The sequence below is a fragment of the Panthera uncia genome, chromosome D1, assembly GCF_023721935.1.
Source record: "Panthera uncia isolate 11264 chromosome D1, Puncia_PCG_1.0, whole genome shotgun sequence".
Lineage (NCBI taxonomy): Eukaryota > Metazoa > Chordata > Mammalia > Carnivora > Felidae > Panthera > Panthera uncia.
In genome coordinates, this window is record NC_064808.1 from 14,241,455 (window position 1) to 14,261,571 (window position 20,117).

The following is a 20,117-nucleotide window of genomic DNA, read 5'->3' on the forward strand; positions in this document are numbered from 1 at the left end:
AACCGCTGTCCTGCAGTTCTAAATACCCCCTCATCCCAATCCACAGAGCCGTTTTGATTTGGCAGAAAGGAAGAGAGGAAAGAATTTCTGTTCATTGGCAGAACATTAATTTCTAGTAAATATGCTAAAATTAGTCACGCCACTCAGAGTATACTTTTTCAAACTCAGGGACAGTAGGCAGAGGGAGAAAAGGAGAGAAGACAGGCTTTCCTCGCCACACGGGAGCGACCAGAAACCCTTTACCTGGATTGCCCCAAAATGAAAAAGCCTACTGGTTCAAACATTAGGCAAATACACCACGTGCTGGCCCCTGTGGGGCAACAATTCAGGACACAGAGTGTTCTATTCATGAGGAAAACATAAGAGAGATGCTTTCTTTGACTATTCAGAGCCTCGGTGATGTTCCACTGGGCAAATGAAATTCATATGACCAACAAGACACTGAAGACACCCTTATAACTCCCCAGCTCTGCAATGCAGCAGCCCAGTGTCCCTCAAAAAAGGTGACCTCACTCTAATAGGGATATTAGATTCTGAATTATTCAAGGACATGGTATCTTTAGGGGATCAATAAACAAGTCCAACTTGGTCTTCACTTCAATGTCAACGATTTGAGAAAGCCCGCTCTCTCGCTCTCTCTCCCTCTTTGCACTCAAGGATTTGGCAACTGGCAACCTCTCAGGCCCCAAGCACCTAAAATTCTGTTTGAAGTACTGTCACGATATTTCCCTGAGTCTCAGTGGTGATGCCTTTCAGCTTCAAATCCGGAAAAATACCTTGAAATGCGGAAGCCGTTGTCTGTTCTGGAGCAAAGACTTCTTAACTGAGAAACAAAGAGAAACAGAACCCTAGTTCCGTCCTTCTCATGATGACATTAGTAATAACACCACGTACACGGGAGCACTACAAGGACAGCACTAAACTACAGAGAGCACACAGAATGCAGTCGAAAAATGACGGGGTGTATTATCGTTATTATGCAAACCTGTCGTTATTACGCACAAGGAACAAGAAAAGCTCAGATTTTCCACCACCCTGCATTTCCACAGGAAATGAACACCTGTGACTAATCCTTCATTCAACAGTTACTGAGCTCCTACTGTATGCCAGGCACTGAGTTGGGAGGTACAGAGACGATTAGAAGGCAAGATGTAGACAGTCTGGTTGAGGGAGACACAGAGACACGAAACAGAGCACAGTGAGCAGAAGAGATGCTATCAAAGGGCGGACCCAGGATGGATGGGACCCAACAGAGATTTCCAGCGGCGGCCAACAGGAATTAGCCAGGTGGAGGACACAGACAGAGGGGGCCACCAGCCTGGAATGACTAGAGAAGAGAGAGAAGAGAGAGAAAACCACACGTACACACAGGACCCATGTGGAGTCTACCATGGCGGACGCAAATACAGATAAAGAACACAAGAAGCTGGAGGGGTGAGTGGCCAAGAGGCCAATCACCCTAAGGGCTCCAAGGGCCAAAGAAGGACTTTTAGCCACGGAATGACATGCATTTTGGAAACATCTCTCCTGTCAGTGGGAGCAGCATGGAAAATAAATTTGTAGAGGCTGCAAAAAAAGCAAAGATGAACGAAACATATGGAATCACTGTCAAAGCTGCGTACATAAGGAGATTATCCAAGTTTTGGCTCTGGGGAAGGAATTTCTTTTATTCCCTGTAAATGTTTACATCTCACTAGGCATGCACACGCACGCACCCAGCATCTTGGGGGTCCAGTGATAGAGTTCCTGGCACTGTGCTGTTTAGCAAAGCCTGTGCTATCTGGGAAGCAACATCTACCTGCAGTGGTTTTCCAAAGAACACAAATCTGAGACTTGGAAAGTCTCAGGGACCAGATGCATCAGTGATGCCAAGAAGGGGCAAACAGCAGACCAAGGGAGACACTTAACTTTGAACGTCAAACTTGACACTGGAAGCCCGTTAGCCTCCCGTCAGCCAGTTTCTCAGCAAAGCTTCAAAGATGAGAGGGGTGAGGGAAAGCAGCCGAATGAAGAGAGCTTGTAAAGCTGGGCAAACTAGCCACATTTAAAACTCCACAAATACCACGTCCAGGACAGAAAAAGAAATGGTATCACACAGTGTTATTCAGAAAGAGACAGAGGGGCACCTGGGTGGTTCAGTCCGTTAAGCATCAGACTTCGGCTCAGGTCATGATCTCACAGCTCGTGAGTTCGAGCCCCGCATGGGGCTCTGTGCTGACAGCTTGGAGCCCGGAGCCTGCTTCCGATTCTGTGTCTCCCTCTCTCTCTACCCCTCCCCCCGCTTGTGCATGAGCTCTCTCTCGCTCTCTCTCACCCTCTCTCAAAAATGAATCAACATTAAAAAAATATTAAAAAAAAAAAAAAGACAGAGAGGAAGAGAGTGGGGAAGTGGGGAGGGAGGGCTCCAGCATCAATTCAATAAATCAATGAAAGCCACACACAGGAGCGCACACACACATGCCACACACATGCGCAAAGGGCAACACAGTTATGTGATGTCGTGGCTCCAGAGTCAGACCTGAACTTCATTCCCAGCACTGCCATCTACTACGTGACCTTGCTTGAGCCGGTTTTCCAACGTCTCTGGGCCACCGCCTGAACAACAAAACCCAACTCACCCGGTCGATGAGGGTAAAAGAGAACATGTGCATAAGGCAGTTGGCGCCTAGTAAGTGCTCAGAAAAGCAAAGGCCGTCGCCACCCGTCTTACAGATGAGACGTTCGTGCAATGGAGCAGAAAGAATTCAGAAGCAGAGCTGCCCGCCCCAGAGATGTCGAGCGGGCCAAAGGCGAATTCGGTGTCTCACGCCGTGACCCGGTTGAGGTCAGTGTGGAAGCTGCCGTGGGAACAAGGCCACTGTCAATGCTGTTGCCAGGCCCTCCTTCCACTGAGATATTTACTGACACCACGAACCCCCATCTGCCGAGAGCTTGCTATGCACAAGCCAACACGACAGCCAATACTGCAGCAATGCCAGGAAGACTGGCCTTGTTTTCAAGGAGGTGAATCCATCAAAAGGACACGGATACAAGTATCTGTGATCCTACACAGGAAGTCGTGCCATAAGGCAGGTACAGAGAGCAGTTGTTAGAATACAGGAGGCCAAGGGCCAATGACATGGAGAATGTGTAACGATATAGCACAGAAAGAAGATACCTGGACTGAGCCCCGCACACAGGGTCGAGTTTAGTCACGTGGAGATCAGGAGAAGAGTGCTCCAGGCAGAGACAATGCTCTATGCAAACTCACAGGGGCCAGAAATAGGAAACGAGAAGAGGACAGCAGGGAGGGGGGCCATCATGCAGGTTTTTTGAAAGCTAGGAGTCTGGACTTTCATCCTTAGCTCAGCATCATTTCACAAACTGCTTGTTCCACAAGACATCAACAGGTATCCTGTGGGACAGACCAGCTTCCACAGAATCAAACAGGCTTCCTGACCGCAGCACGGATCTGAGCCCTTAAGACCTCGAAGGGCTTCGGGAATCTCCTTAGAATGAAGCTTTTCCTAGCCTGTTTAACCAAAGGGCCCTTTCTCCCCCCTCACAGTCTGTCCTGGTTCTGAGAGAACGCACAGTATGGAAAAGACTATTGTGCTGATCAGGGCTCTACTTCAGTTAGACTGTTTAGGAGAACCTGGGTGGCTCAGTTGTTAGAGCGTCTGACTTCAGCTCAGCTCGTGATCTTGTGGTTCATGAGTTCAAGCCCCGCATCAGGCCCGCTGCTGTCAGCCTGTCAGCCCAGACCCTGACTCAGATCCTCTGTCCTCCTCTTTCCGCCCCTCCCCTGCTTACACTCTCCCAAAAATAAATATTTTCTTAAAAGTCTATTTTATAGGGGCGCCTGGGTGGCTCAGCCAGTCGAGCATCTGACTTCGGCTTGGGTCATGATCTCGCGGCTGATGAGTTCGAGCCCCGCGTCAGGCTCTGTGCTGACAGCTTGGAGCCTGGAGCCTGCTTCGGATTCTGTGTCTCCCTCTCTCTCTCTCTGCCCCTCCCCCGCTCATGCTCTGTCTCTCTCTCTCTCAAAAATAAACATTAAAAAAAATTTTTTAAGTCTATTTTATATATTACAAATATAGAAAATATGTTTCTATCCCGACTGAGAATGATACCTCATATTGAGGCCCTCTGCAAGAGGCCTGAATTTGGAAGGATTGAATTGCATTCACCATGGTCACCAAACGTTACCTACTCTTTTAAGTGGAATTTTTTAAACAGCATGCTATTTCTTAACACGTGCTTTTTGCATGTGCTGTGCTCACGCCAGGTAAAGGAGAGGGCTCTGTGATATGAGTGGGCTTACCCAGTGCCTCTCCAGAGCACTGTCAGTTTGCCACTGACAAATCAAGGGAGGACGATGAAGAAGGAGAAAGAGGAGCCACATCACCCTGGACTGGCAGGCGGGAAGCCGTTTGCTCGCGGAGGGCAGCGCATGCCTGGCTTCTCACAGAGGACGCTGGAGTTCTGCCGGGTCAGAGAACAGATCACAGAAACAGCAGCCCTGGATTTGAAGGCAGACAGATCTGGGTTTAAATCCCGTCTCTGCTTTTGACTTCATATTCTCAGTAGCCTCATTTCTAGGAATCTGTCCTAGGCTAGCTGCCAATGTAATGGCCAATGACTTACGATCTCAAAAAAAAAAGAAAAAAAAAATCAACCTACACATCCCCAAAGGATGAAGTGGTTAACTAAGTAATGATAAGCATATATGATAAACTATGAGGCCACCACTAAAAATAACTTTTTGAAGTTTTTTTTGTAATAATTATAGTCACAGCCCATGTAACAGTAAAGGGGGGCGGGGGGGAGATGTGGCTTTAGACCCTATGCAAGTGACATGAAATTTATAGACAGATGAATGAGCAAAAGGAATGCAGGAAGTTTACAATCGGGGATGACTCAAAAAGAGCCAAGCTCTGTGCTTGAACCAAGGCAGAGCAGTCAATGGCATGAAACCGGAGAGGGCCTGCCTCAGCCCTCAGACACATTCCCTCGTAGGTCGTGTGGGGAACACCAAGCTGGGGCAGAGCAGAGATAGACTCCTCTATCAGTTTCAGCTGAGATGTAGGTCAGTGTGTCATTTCTTCAAAGAGGTGAGTCAGGATCACAGCAGCAGATAATTCAAAGGCAGAAGAGACCAGAAGAGCTCAATTAAAAGAGGCCCCTCCAGAGAGTCCGGCACTCCCCAAAGACTTAAATCTTCATGCTAGTTTTTACCCAGCTATTGACTAAGAAGAATGCACTATTAAGTAGACCATCTCTCCCCTCTCCAACTGTCCTATAAATTGGCCCTGTGTTTCCCAATGCCAAAAGGGGCAGTAACTCATGCAGAGCAAAATGCCAGTAAGTACAAATTTAGAACGTGGGTTAAACGGTACTCTGATCAAACCCCCAGCAACAACCCTGAAAAGACAGAGGGGGAGAAAGCAAGAGCCCTGCTCTCCCTACAACTTAATTCTATGCTCTAATTCAGAGCAGTATAATTAACCCCGAGTTTCGCTGCTAACACTGAGCTTTTTCAGCCTGATGAGAATATCATTTAGTATCCTGCAATCGCCAATAATAGCAATATGACACAATGGCACCTATTGAGGCTCTAATCAGGGCACACAGTCATTTACATAGAACATTCTCTGTGACTCTCTGTAATACAACGCCACAAAGACTCAATTGAGACACAAGTCTCCCTTTCCCATAAACTAAAAAAGGGGGGAAAAAGAAGAAGAAGAAGAAAAGGAAAGAAAGAAACCACAATTTCCTTTACAGGACAGCACAGATGGTCCCCACCCTTCCCAGGGGTTCGCCAGGCCCAGGCACTTCACTCAAAACTGCTCATCCTGATGGTGACCAGAAACTGGATGCTTGCACATGACCGTGTGTGCACACTGGCCTAATCTCCTTGCACAGGAAAAGCAGATCTGGGTGCTCTGGGAATACCCTGGACTTAATAAAATGGAGTAAGGGATGTGGAGGGGCCCCACTGGATTAACAGCTTTCAGATCCAAGCTCTGACGGCAGGCCTCCGTGGAATGGCTCATGTGGCCTTGGATCCAGGCCTGGAGAAACATGGGCCACTGTCCCGTCCTGTGCCACGGGCCACAAAGTGAGTGTGAAAGAAGGTAACCAGGTACCATGAGTCACCAGGGAAGGGGAGCGTTGCGGCCCTGCAGGGAGGCCGCTGTGCTGAGAAAACAGCAGAATTCGGAAGCCAGACAGACCAGACTACATCCTGGCTCCAGTCCTTAGACTTTGAGCAGTTCCTCAAATGCTCAAAGCCTTCATTTCCTCCTCAGGCTAGGATGAGGATTTTTGCTCAACATCTGAAATGCATGACACGCTGCACAACATATAAAGAGCCACAATCGTTGGCAAGGCCATCATCATTATTCTTTAGTAAAGGTTTGTGGGAAAACCAATAGGCCTTGGGGTACAATGTGTAACAGCCTAGACCCTGAGGCCAGGCTCCCCAGATTCAATTCCTAGCTTTACCACTTGCTGCTTAGTTGACCTTCTTTAACCTCTATACCTAGTTCCTTACCTGTAAAATGGGCGAAATAATAGTACCTACCTTCTAGGGCTGCTGTGAGGATTAAATGAGTCAGTATGTGTAAAGCATTTCCACAGTGTGAGAGTGTGTGTGTGTGTGTGTGTGTGTGTGTGTGTGTGTATACGTATATACATATACATATGTGCCAGGCATTACTCTAATGATTTATTATATAAAAATAAGAAGGGGCGTCTGGGTGGCTCAGTCGGTTAAACGTCCGACTTCGGCTCAGGTCGTGATCTCGCGGTCCATGAATTCGAGCCCCGCGTCGGGCTCTGTGCTGACAGCCCGGAGCCTGGATTCTGTTTCAGGTTCTGTATCTCCCTCTCTCTCTGACCCTCCCCTGTTCATGCTCTGTCTCTCTCTGTCTCAAAAATAAATAAATGCTAAAACAAATTTTTTTAATAAAAATAGTAAATAAATAGAAATAAAAACAAAAATAAGAAGAATGGGGCACCTGGGTGTCCGACTCTTGATTTTGGCTCAGGTCATAATCTCACAGTTCAGGAGAACAATCCCCGAGTCAGGCTCTGCACAGGCAGTGAGGAGCCTGCTCGGAATTCTCTTTCTCTCCCTCTTTCTCTGTCCCTCCCCTGTTTGCTCTCTCTCTCAAAATAAATACATAAACATGTTTTAAAAGTTTACAAATAAAATGAACCAATAGGAATCTGAAGAACAGAGGTGTCCTTTAATGCAATTATAGCAATGGTAGCTATTAACTATATTATGCTTTCATACCCACTATGTTATTTAAGCCCTTCATCGAAACCCAAGAAAAACAATCCTATGATGTGAAATTGGGGTCTAAATTCTATGGAAGGCCTGGGAATCTTCCTTTATTAAAGGTTTTCTACAAAGAAAGTAGAAAAAAGGGGGAGGGAGCCTAGCTAATGGGAAGCACCATATGAATGACCTTCTGTTCTTTTTCTAGAACAAGTCTTTGCCTGTACAACCAAGTTCTTCCCAACAGAGCACATCCCTCTCACATGCCATCTTAAGGGGAAGGCCAACGGGAAGGTCCAAGCCAATGCCTAGCACCAGACATGATGGGCTGAAGGAGAGGAAAAGTAAACTTGGGGCCAAGTTTATAGTTGCTCTCCGACCAAGCGAGAAGGGCTCCACTCAGCCACTGTCAACAGCGTCAGCACCTTGGAGCTCAAACTGAGAAATCGTCCCAAATCCCTGCTTCACACATGCCCCAGTTGGCCTTGGAGACAAGCCCTTTAGTAAGTGAAGCGTTCGTTGAATGCTCAGCTGGCTGGTAGAGGCAAATGCTCTGTATCTGCTGACCAACCACAACTGGGTCACCATCAGCGATAACCACCCACCACACAGCTATCAAGGGCAGATCTCACATACAGACCCACCGGTGATGATCTCCTTCTCAGCCTCCATGTGGCATTCTGAGAGATTTCCACACAAGGTTTGGAGCAGCTCAGTGACTGGTCCTTGGTCACGCTGCCCAGATGTAAATCCAAGGCCAATGAGGAAGGCAGGCATTATAGGCCTTGAACATCTGCCAAGACTGGACACATGCACCACCTGGCCAGCACCATGGACCCAACATGATGGTGATCTCCCATCCAGTCCCTGACCACCATATGTAAAAACAGCACCGGCCCCCATCACACTGTATCCCCTTATCCTACTCCACTTCTCTTCACAGCCCTGATGTCTACCCATCTTCTCATGATACGTAAGCTCCACGAGATGGAGATTTGGTCTGTTTGGGTTTTATCGACATCCTCCACACATAAATAGCGTTTGGCACAGAGTAGGTATTGAATGATCAGTTAACTGGCTAATCAGCCAGAGGCCAAGCTAATCAAAGAGAAGGTCAAAACCAAAATCACATCTGGGACCTAACTTAAAAGGAGGCTTTAAAAAGCACTTGAGGCCAAGCCAAAGAGTCTCTGTAGCTGCTTAGCAGCCAGAGCTAGATTGGGCATCTCAGTTTCTTTTTTCTCCCTTCCCCACCTCCCCTCCCCACCCCTCCCGCTATATATTTTTTCATAATGTTTTGAAACTGATGGCATAGGAAAGTTCGGAGCCAAGGGATGAGAATTTCATAAAAAAAGGGCCCAGCCCTGGGGCACACAGAGCAGGAATTTGCTGGGGACGAAATCACCCTCTGCCACCTGGCCTGATCTGGCCAGCTGGCCACAGCAGCAACAGCAGTCGCTTGACCCAGCACCAGGCACCTGAACTGGACCCTCAGCCTTATGACAATCCTATGACACAGTCACAGGGATGCTGCCTCTAACATGAGGCTGGGTCCTAACATCAACGGGTAGGGGTCAGAATCAGGCATCAGCATGATAACTCTTGAAGCGTGCCAACACAGCGAAGGACACACCATCCTCTTGAGCTCCAGCGCTGGAACAGGAGAAGCAACGAGCTTGTCTTCAGGAACCGCACTGTACAAAAATGATGTATCCTTAATCCCTGGAACCATACTCACCATGGCAAGATAACCGTCATATGAGAGGCACTGGGACACTAACAAGAAAGATCAGGTGCGCGTTTCCAATCCCACATTCTGCCCAGGCCAAGTCTGCCCATAGAGCTAGAAGGAGCGGAGCCAGAATCTGACCCCACCCCACCAGCGTGTTAAGCCAGATTCAGATCCATCCTTACAGGCCTTTCGATCCAAGGACAGTACTCAGAGATGTAATCCTAGCCCCACAGAAAGAGACCCCCATCTTTTACATCTTCCTTCCATACTATCAGTGCTTCCCACATGCCTGCTAGTATTAATCGTCTGCATCATGCTTTAGAGTCCCCGGGGGACTCCCACGGGGGGGGGGGGGGGGGGGGGGGGGGGGCTTGTGCTGGTGGTTCCCCCCACCTCACTGCTATGCAAAGCTCAGAGATGTAAGAGATGACAGAGTCCCAGAGGAGGACCGGAGTTGACCCAAATCTCCTGAGGCCAGGGCCCGAGCTCATTCTACATCTCAATGCAGGTTACCTCTGTTCTTGTGATAGTTTACATTCAGCACCCCCCCACACACACACACCTTTTTAGGTTCCCCGCATCCTCATTCCATCATGTATTAAAAAAACACAAGCAACTAGGAGTCTGTACACCAAGACTCCAACAGGCAATGGTCACTGTGAAGAAGGATCAGATGGTTCCTCTGGTCAGAGGCAAGCCGAGAAGTAGGACGGAAGTCAGTTTACAAATGTCTACAATCCGTTCAAGTCCTTTAAGACAGTGGGCGTCACCCACATCCACAGCCCCCAGTCTCCTCTTCCTCCTTAGTAATAGATTTCTATTTTATATGATGCATCCAGGACTCAAAGACCACATTTCTCAGCCTCTCTTGCAGCAAGGTGCGTGCGTGAAACTAAGTCACAAGCAGTGAGGCGTAAGCAGGCATGTTCCAGGGAGGTTCCAGGGAAGAGCTTAGAGAGAGCTGATTCCACAGAGAAGGATCCTTCCGCCAGGATACAGCTCAGACATGAAAACTGGAGTCCTGGGAGCCACTCTGCACCGTGGAGCATCGGTAGAAGCCCGTGCGGGAAGAAGGGCTTCTTCTTCTGGGTCCCAGATGACACCCTAGGGCTCTCACAGCCCTGGGCTACTACCTCCAACTTACTTTTATGTGGAAGAGAAATTATCCTTTACATCACTTAAGCCTCTGTTAAATTACCGAGCGGTTTTCCATTGTTGTTGTTATATACGGCAAGAGCTAATCTAACTAACTATAAGCCCAAAGCAAAAATAAAACACCAACAAAGCTCTGCTCCCTTCTTTACTCCCAACCAGCTCCATGAAAAGCAAAACATCTGTCCAGATAAAAATCCAACATTCCTACAAATTAATCTGTTTTACATTTGAATGTCCAGAACTTCTTATACTATCATCTCCATCACTAGCTCCAAAGAACATACAAGACTCTATTTCCTTTCTAATTAAGAGATAAATTTCCCCTAGTCTTACCGTGAGGCACTCATCAGAAGTCTTCATGGGTCCAGGGGACGAGACGGTGCAGAAAGCAATTTTAGGCTCCCACGTGGAAGCAAGAAGGACAGAACGGGACTTCAAGTTGAAAACAGTATGTTCGCCTTTAATATTTTTATTATTTCCCCTTAGGCAGCTAAATATGAATGTTCAGCAAGTATGCATGGTACAAACTGTGCAATAATTACAAAGGGGATTGCCAAAGAAATCCTGAATACACAAAAGAGAAAAAGAAAGTTCTATGAATACCTCTAACATGTACATAGGATTTGGGGGATTTTGTATCACCTCACTTAATCTACACTGAAGAAATAACATGTTAGGTTTTACTATTATCCCATAACATATAGGAAACTTGTATGTGGAGCAGTTAGAGGATTTGTCTGAAGTCATAACTAGTTAGACTTTTCTTCTTGTAAAAATAATTGGGAAGGGAAGAAAGAGCAAAGAGTAATGACCCCTCTTCATATCTTCCTATATAACCTAAATTTTATGCAACTATGTACATGCAATGTTTCACAATTTTCCCCCATTTAAAAACTAATAGGGACTCCTGGGTGGCTCAGTCAGTTAAGCTTCCAACTTCAGCTCAGATCATGATCTCGCGGTTCCCGAGTTTGAGCCCTGCTTTGGGCTCTCTGCTGTCAGCACAGAGCCTGCTTCAGATCCTCTGTCCACCCCGTCTCTGACCCTCCCCTGCTTGCTCTCTCTCTCTCTCTCTCTCTCTCTCAGAAATAAACATTACAAAATTAAAATTTTTTTTTAAATAATAGAATTATTTTTCATGGCTCTGTAAAGGGAAAAGTCATTGGACCAATATGCATGAGGTCACAAGGTGTAAGGCACACAGGCTGGCTTAATCAGTAGAGCAGGTGACTCTTGATCTCAGGGTTGTGAGTTCGAGCCCCATGTCGGGTACAGAGATTACTTAAAAAATAAATAAAATATTTTCAAAAATAAATAAATAAAATGTTCTCTCTTGCTTTAGGTTCACTTCCAAACTACCTTTCAACTGCGGGAGCCCTAACTTGCAGTTTTAATTTCCCCCTCCAGTAGCTACTGGACTACAGAACTGAATGAGTTTGGTTGCCCCACACAATGTTTTGAAACAAATCTAAGCCAACTTCAACAATTAATAAATTTCCCATTAAAAGCCCCATCTCTAGCGTGTCGTGAAGAACTGATGATGTGGCAACATCAGGTCCCCGTGCTTGGACTGGCCACCTGGGGAGGTGACAGCATGGGGGAAGGGGTGCTCCCAGCACCAATGCCCATCCTCACGACCACTTCACCCCTGTAAGAGAAATGTTTCCTGGTGCCATGCCTCTATCGAAAGCACAAAATGGTAAGATAAACCAAGAAGAGGGGCGCCTGGGTGGCTCAATCAGTTAAGCGTCCAATTTCGGCTTGGGTCACGATCTCTCAGTTCATGGGTTCCAGCCCTGTATTGGGCTCTGTGCTGACAGCTCGGAGCCTGGAGCCTGCTTCCTTCGGATTCTGTGTCTTCCTCTCTCTCTGCCCCACCATTGCTCATGCTCTGTCTCTGCTTCTGTGTGTGTCTTACTCCCTCTCTCAAAAAAAAAAAAAAAAAGGAAACATTAAAAAAAAATTTTTTAATTAAAAAAAAAAGAAGATCTTGGGTTTCAAAAAAGGTGAGAAAATATACAACTCTGTAGTAGCGGAGACCTTTGCTTTGTCTAATATGCGAGCCAAATGCAACAGTGAATACTATCAGCTTAGGGTGTTTTTTCAGCCGGGGAGCCCCTCTCACTCCCCCTCATTGCCTGGACCCTGAGCACTCTGAAGAAAAAGCAGAAAGTCTGACAATGCCACAGTGTCCCCTTGAGGGCCGGCAGCCCCTGTGCTGAAGTCCACGAAGACGTGGAATGACATAGGGGTTAGTGAACCTACCATAAAGCCACCTGACCCAACAGACCCTGGGTCATGGAATGTCAGGGCCCAAAGGACCTTAGCAACTGCTTAAACCAGGTGAGGAAATAAACTCAGAGGTTATGAGTCTTGCTCTAAGTCACCCAGCTGGAGACCGCAGACGTGGCACTTGGAAATCACTTCTCCATGCTCCAGAACCAGGGTTCTCCCCACGACACACTGCCTCCTCTAGCTCTCCATCTGCTCACAACCCCTAGGCTCCTCCCACCTCCTCACCACCTCCAAGGACACCAGGATGGCTGCCATAGTGAGCAGGAGAAAGTCTCCTGGGGGACAAGCCATCCTGGGGGGCGGGGAACGATGACTTGGATCTGTTTTGTTCAGCTTCTGGTGGGCATCAAGGACAGACTTGAAATCCCAGTGTTCAAGTCAGGCCCACACGGGCTCACCACCGCATGAAGAAGACACGCAGGACGTGGCCTCCCAGGTCAAAGGCATGGCCTGGGTGTTGCCTTAGGCTGAAGAGGACTTAGACCCAGCCTTACCTGCTCCCATCACCCCCCATGCTCCAGCCGACGGCCCCTTTTCCATGTTCACCATAGACCTTAAGCAGCTCTCTGTTGTCTATTTCAATAACTTCTGTTGACTATTACCCTGAGCCACATACGGAGGGGGCCCAGTGGTGAGTTAAGACTGGAACCATCCCACCATGACCTTATCATCATCTACCACAGAAGACAGACTTCTGAACAACCGTGACCCAAACCCCACGGTAGAGATGGAGGGAAAGTGCTACGGAAACTTGAGAGAAGGATGTGATTTATTCTAAATTTACCAAGTGGGCAGGGCAGCGGATTTCAGAAGGATGAATGGAGAGTAGGATTCCCGTAAACTGGGGGGGACGAGCGTTCCAGGAAGCGGGAACGGCACGAATTAAGCCAGGAAGGAAGAAACCGTGGGCAGGTCTCAGAAGCCCCAGCGGGCTCAGGCAACGGCAGCCGGGGAAGTCCAGCGGGACCGAGGGGAAGGGTAAACTGAGGTCACCCACTGAAGTGGGGGACACTGTCACAGCAGAGCCAATGGTAGCCCTTGGATGCAGACTGGAAAATTTGGACTTATGCTACGGGGAACAGTGAGCAGCCCCTGAAGGCATGGGGGAGGGAAGGAGACAAGGGACAGAAGGCTTTCTGGGTGGGCAAAGAACTTGGCCTTTGTCACCAACGCCTCCTGGATGCCAACTTTTGGCATCTGCCCCACGCACTCTGCATGCCGTGTCCATTTCTGTGGCGATCCCGGTATCTGACCATCTGGATGGTGACTAACCCCCACCTAATCTGACCCTATGGCATGTGCGTGTCCCCTGATGGCCTCTGGCATTCACCCGCCTCATCTCCCACTCGCAGGCCAGCAGAACACGATTTTGACTTGAATTTGTTGCCAAAACCCTTCAAAATTAGGAGACGTCACATTTAAAACTCTGGATTTTCCTAGGACTGCGCTTCCTCGTGCAGCCTGCAACCCCCAATCCCATCCGGTCATGCCGTCTTTTTTTTTTTTTTTAAGTTTATTTATTCATTTTGAGATGGACAGACACAGCGCAAGTAGGGGAGGGGCAGAGAGAGAGGGAAACAGAGAAGCCCAAGCAGGCTCCATGCTGCCAGCATAGAGCCCAATGCCGGGCTCAAATCCATGAAGCCACGAGATCAGGACCTGAGCTGAGTCGGATGCCTAACTGACTGAGCCACCCAGGCATCCCTGTCACCTCTTTGTAACCTCCAAGACTGACAGTCAACATCCACTGCCCACTTATCTTCTGCCAGACCGCCCACCACACCCCCAGAGGCCTCTGATTCTGCAACACCCCACCACATTTAAACTACATGTATGAGGCTAAACCGTCCTGACGCTTCCAGTCCCGGGTACTAATCCCTCAGCAAGGGCACACAGCCCACCGACGAGACCCGGATCCTCAGTTCCTCCACACCCTCCTGGGCCCTGGCAGATGGCACTACTGAAAGAAATCAGAAGCCTCCTCGAGAGCCATGGACAGCAAGCTCAGAAGAAAGTCCATATACCTTTACTTTTCCTTCTATTCCTGACTCAGCTCTTCCTGACTACCCGCCGTGTGTCAGGCCTTCCAAGCAGGGTTCAAGAAACACAGCTGAACAACATGGGATTGCTGCCTTGGCCAGGTCTAGCGGACCTGGAAAAACCCCAAGCAGCCCTGGCTTAGATGCCACTCTGAATGAGGGAAATAACAACACAGCTCGTGCGTGAAACCTAGTGATCCACATACACCCTACAACCAAATGTTCAGCACTCACTGGCCGGTAAATAGGGCGGCAGCACAGTGTTTCTGAACAGGGTAGAACGCACGGCCCCCGATGCCGATACGCACCAGCCTCGGCTGTTGATGGCACACGCGAGGAAGTTTCCCCCATCGCCTCGATCTTCGAGACAGACGGAGAGAAAGAAAAAAAGGTTGGTCACGGTAGAGGAACAGAAAAGAAATTGAAGCACATTTCCTGTCTTCAGTGAGTATACAGTCTAGTTCGGAATCAAAACATCAAACCCCAGAGATTGATGAAGTCACTAAGAGAGGTGTGGGAGGAATGTGAACATGGGCCTGGGTCCAGGGGGGAGGTCCACCAGACGAGGTGTGCTAGAAGCTGGGCAGAAAGACTTTTTGAACCAAAGAGGCGGCCTAGGAGGGCACAAATAATCAAAATCCTGTTTTGGACCAATCATAAAGGCCTTCCTTTGGATTGTGGATCCAACTATAATTGAAAAACCGGTAGGAAACATTCATTGAAGTTCAAAATCCCAGGGAAAACTCCAGTTCAGAAAGACACAGATTTCACCCGTGAATGGGTTTTCCACTTGGCAAGACAGCCCCTCATCACTAAGTGATGATACAAAGGAATGAATGGGACTTCTTATCGGGGAAATTCCTAGTGATTATTAGAATGGAAAGGAATGGAAAGGAAAGGAAAGGAAAGAAGGAGAAGGAAGCAAGAGTATTAATGACCAGCAGGCTCCCTCTGGTTTAAATTCCGGCAAAGGCAACAGCTGTTTTGTTCAAGTTGGGGTGACCTCCAGCAAGAAATACTAAGCTAAAGGGGTACCTGGGTGGCTCAGTCGGTTAAGCATCCAACTGAATCTCAGCTCAGGTCTTGACCTCAAGGGTAATGGAGCTCAAGCCCCACATTGGGCTCCATACTGGGTGTGGAGACTGCTTAAAAAAAAAAAAGAAAAAACTAAACTGAAACAACATTGAATGTCTACACTTTTTTACTAGTCATTTTTCTCAGTTTTCTTACCCTTAACGTTTCCCTTAATGTCTCCTCAAAACTCTGGTCGCCTTTTAACACCGGGCATTTGTACCTCCCCCATAAGCAAATCAGCTCGTACACTTGGACAAAACTGGTGACAGCGTTTCCCCCACTGCTCTGCCCCACACTACAGTTAGTCTTGTCTTGTCCCATGTGACCTCAGCCCTTCAAATCCCACTCCCCAGGCCCCATCACACCTGCCAGCCCCCTCCCCACTGACTTCCCCTCAGCTCACCCACCCCCCACAATTCTTCCCTAGGAAGGGTCCTAAAGTTCAGCTACCTCCACACTTCTCTGTCTCCCTCTGTCTGTCTGTCCATCTGCCTCTCTCTCACACACACGCAAACACACACGCACATGTGCACGCGTGCACTATATAACCTTTCTTTTCCCTAAAACCAAAACCCATAAATGGAAGAGCCGCAGCTGCTCCAGCTGAAGCAAAGATCGGAGTCTACAGGCCTCTGCCACTATGTCTTGGGGCTGCCCCGACCTCTACCCCTTACCACAGAGTCCAAAAACAGCACTATTCAAGTCAAATTTCTTCATTTGACAGATGTGAAATCAGAACCCCAGAGAGAGAAAGTGCCAGACCCAAAGGCACCCAGTGTGTTAGAATCAGGCCGGAAACCAGGGCTCCAGACTCAGCAGACCAGGGCTCGACCAGTGCCCCGCGAGACAGCCTAATCATCTTCTCTAACACTCACCCAACACTCACCGCGTGCCCAGCATTTCTCTAAACCCTCCACACGGATTACGTGTTTAATCCCCACAACAATGTGATGACGTAGGTTCTTTCATTTTCCCCATTTTCCAGGGTAGGAAACTGAAGTACAGAGGTTAAGGAACTTGGCCAAGCTCACAGAGCTGGTAAGTGGCAGAGCAGAGGTTGGAACCCAGGCAGCCTGGCTCCATCCCCGTCGTTCTTACGCAGTTTGCTGGAAGGAATTACTTGCCACCTTCAGGCAGGAAAGGGATTACTATGTTGTATCTTACTTGACAAATGAAATACACACAGAGCTTCCCTTCAAAAGAAAAGACCCATAAAAAGGAAAAATTGTTTAAATGTATGAAAGACAACACTGGAGATTGCACTGAAAGCCTAAGTGTGCCAGACCTACACCAAGTGTCTGCTTTTTTTCTCAGGGTGTTTGCACGCTTGAAGGGCTGGAGCAGTGTAATCACATGGTAATCTACATGGTGGCCCACATTTTTTTACCCATTCTCAATGCGTTTGTCCTTTGCACTTACCCATTTTGGCTTCATTCCCATCCCTGATGCCTTAAACCCTGGTGTTTCCACAACCATGAGTAGAAATGGCTCTTTAAAAAAAAAAAGAAAGAAAGAAAAAAAGGCATCTGTCTCTACCCAGGGATCTTTTTTTTTTTTCTTTTTTTCTTTTTTTTATCAGGGATCTTTCTTCACCCAACTCTGGCACATGCCTCTCAAAATAAAGTCAGATAAACTCCATTTGAAGTAATGAAATGCCAACTATTTATTCCACAGGGAGAGGAAATAAACACAAAACAAAGAAGTCATTATTTTTTGCTTAATAAAAGCTTTTACAGTTTTATTAAAGAAAAATACCTGTTTAGTACTGAAATTTTAGCAAATATAGATAGTCATAAGAGAGAAGAAATCTATCCCCAAGTCCCTCCTTTAAGGAAAAAATAACCAAATTCTTCAAAATCCTTCTTTTCATCTGTGTATCCCTGTGCTTTCACAAGAAAGAGTTCCTCCTGCAGATAATGCTTTGCAATATAAATTTTTACTTGAAACATTATGAACATTTTCCTAACCATCAAACAATTTGTATAATATTTTAACGTCTGTGTAGTTTGCCATTCCATAGATATAGCCTAATTTGTTTAATCACTTTCATGTTGGGCATTTAGAAGGTTTGTGTTTTTTTAGTATGCGAAATGCTGTTATGAATATTTATTAGGTTGAATTGTTTGTATGCATTTCAATTATTTCTTTATTTTTTAAATTTTTTTTAGTGTTTTATTTATTTTTGACAGAGAGAGAGAGACAGAGCATGAGCGGGGGAGGGTCAGAGAGAGAGGGAGACACAGAATCCGAAGCAGGCGCCAGGCTCTGAGCCGTCAGCACAGAGCCCGACGAGAGGCTCGAACTCACAGACCGCGAGATCATGACCTGAGCCGAAGTCGGACTCTCGACCGACTGAGCCACCCAGGCGCCCCTCAATTATTTCTTTATAATAAGCCACTAGTATAGAAAAAAATAAAAAACAAAAAATAAATAAAGTCGGATAAGCCAGGGGTGAACTGTCCAAATTTCTTGTTTCTTTACTGTTTCTTTATTTATTGCCTACAGCCTGTTCATGGTTGGCTGGCACAGCCAGGGCAAAGAGGGGCAGGAGCAAGAGTAGGGGTGTCCAGCATTAAGACCCAACTTAGTCAATGGTTCCTTCTGGAAGCACCAAGCTAATGGCTGGCAATGGCAGCACCAACACATGGCTGGATTTTTAGAGGCTTTTGAAAGCTGCTAAGCTGCTGGCCCATCCCAGGCACCCGGGCTCCGATGGCTGCATTCACTGAGCATTCGCTCTGCACCCAGACGGTATCAGCTCAGCTACAAGACCTCCAAATGTGAGCTTAATGGGCGACAGACATGCACGAGGTCCTCACAACCCAGGGAACTCCAAATGGCCTAAGAAGGGACCAAACCAAACAAGGGACTGGAGGAGACAAGGAACAAAGAACGTCCCCACTCTCTGTGCCAACACCCTTCGCCACCAGCACCAAAAACTAGGGTGTCTCACGCCTGGAGCCAAGCTAACTGACTCAAATCTGGCCACTTCTACATTTGCATAATGGGTTCTGACATGTGGCTACCATTTAACGGTCACCAAATAAGACACAGGGTGGAGACCTTCCCACGAAGCAATATTTATTGTCTTTGGATCGCCATTGGCTAAAACCTCCTGAAATTTCACCAAACTCGGCTCTGTAAAACAAACAAAAAGGAACACCATTATGAATTACAATCTAACCAGGATCTCGGAACCTGCCCTTCCTTCGTATTTTCTAATTTTCATGTAACTATTAGAACAGCACAGAGAAAGGGTGCTCTCAGAAACCATGCCATTTTGACACCGACCTGACAAAACTCAGCTATTTATTTCATTTTATTCTACTCCTTATCTCAAACATACAGTTCCTTTTCCTTTAACAAAAATATCCCTCTTTCAAACAATCTGTGATGCAAAGTAAATAGAACACGGCACCAAAACAAATTCTTTCCTGCAAAATTTATGGTTCCTCTTCTGTTACCAGTTGCACATGTGACCAGCACCCAGGACAACCATTCTGTGCACAGCACAGACTACAAGTTCTCTAGAACCGCATTCAGCCCTCAACTGTGTGCAGGAAGACAGGGTGTGCTTAATGCTGACATTAGCAGCAAATCAACTTTACTCTGTTTGTAAGGTTAAATAATTAGGAAGGAAAAGCTGACAGCATTCAACACCACAATGGGAGAAAAAAAAAACCTAATTCTAGGTCTCAGGGTAATGCCTCAGAAGTGGTAACATTCGCTTGGCCCCCTAGCAAAATGTGCAGCACAACATTATGGCCCTCCTTAACCTGGATCGGTGTATTTTTTTAAGTTTATTTATTTATTTTGAGAGAGAGACAGAGAGGGAGCAGCAGAGGGGCAGAGAGGGGGAGACAGAATCTCAAGCAGGCTCCGCACTGTCAGCACAGAGCCTGATGCAGGGCTCAAACTCACGAAACTTGAGATCATGACCTGAGCTGAAACCAAGAGGCGAACACTTATTGACTGAGCCCCCCAGGTAGGTGCCCCTGGCGTATTTTATTTTTAGACCTGGGCAAATGTGTTTGCTGAATAGTCAACTCAGGGAGTAGGGCCCCTTCCTGAAGGCTCCTGGGTCCCCTCAACACAATTAACTCCTCTCAGGCTCAGAGAAAGGAGGTGGGGTTTTTTTGGTGGGGGAGGTTGGCAGGGGGAGGGGGTTGGTGTCTCTAGATGGGTGAAGCAGGAGGTCCTGAGTCCGGACAGGCTTGTCCCTGCACATCTGTGCAGTAGGGTCAGAAGGACAAGAGTGAAACCAAGGAGGATGTTTCCTTTCCACTGAGAGGCCTCTGCTGTTCTCATAAAGACCAAGTAGCCACCTCCCCCTGCCATCATCCCGTTCCTAAACAGAGGGTGTCCAAAGGCAGGAAAACAACACAGAGATTAGGAGGTGGTGATTTTAAACTCCCAGCAGCCTGGAAGGACAGAACTAATAGGCTTGCCTCACTTTACGCCAGGATTCCTGCAGGCCCCGCTGTAAGGGGGCCACCCCATCCCCAACACACACACACACACACACACACACACACACACACACACACACACA

At 47.4% G+C, this 20,117-nt stretch overlaps 1 protein-coding gene and 1 long non-coding RNA gene across 2 annotated transcripts in view; both read right to left on the reverse strand.

The window, feature by feature from the left end:
• PTPRJ (protein tyrosine phosphatase receptor type J) overlaps positions 1 to 20,117 on the reverse strand; it is a 170,796-nt gene that overhangs the window by 116,431 nt on the left and 34,248 nt on the right. The window lies entirely within an intron of this gene.
• The window catches only part of LOC125912642 (uncharacterized), a 42,033-nt gene that overhangs the window by 9,004 nt on the left and 12,912 nt on the right, over positions 1 to 20,117 (reverse strand). Inside the window, exon 2 of the long non-coding RNA XR_007454795.1 lies at positions 1 to 18,703. This exon is cut by the window's left edge and continues 9,004 nt beyond it. This is a non-coding gene — a long non-coding RNA (uncharacterized LOC125912642). The remainder of the gene's footprint in view (positions 18,704 to 20,117) is intronic.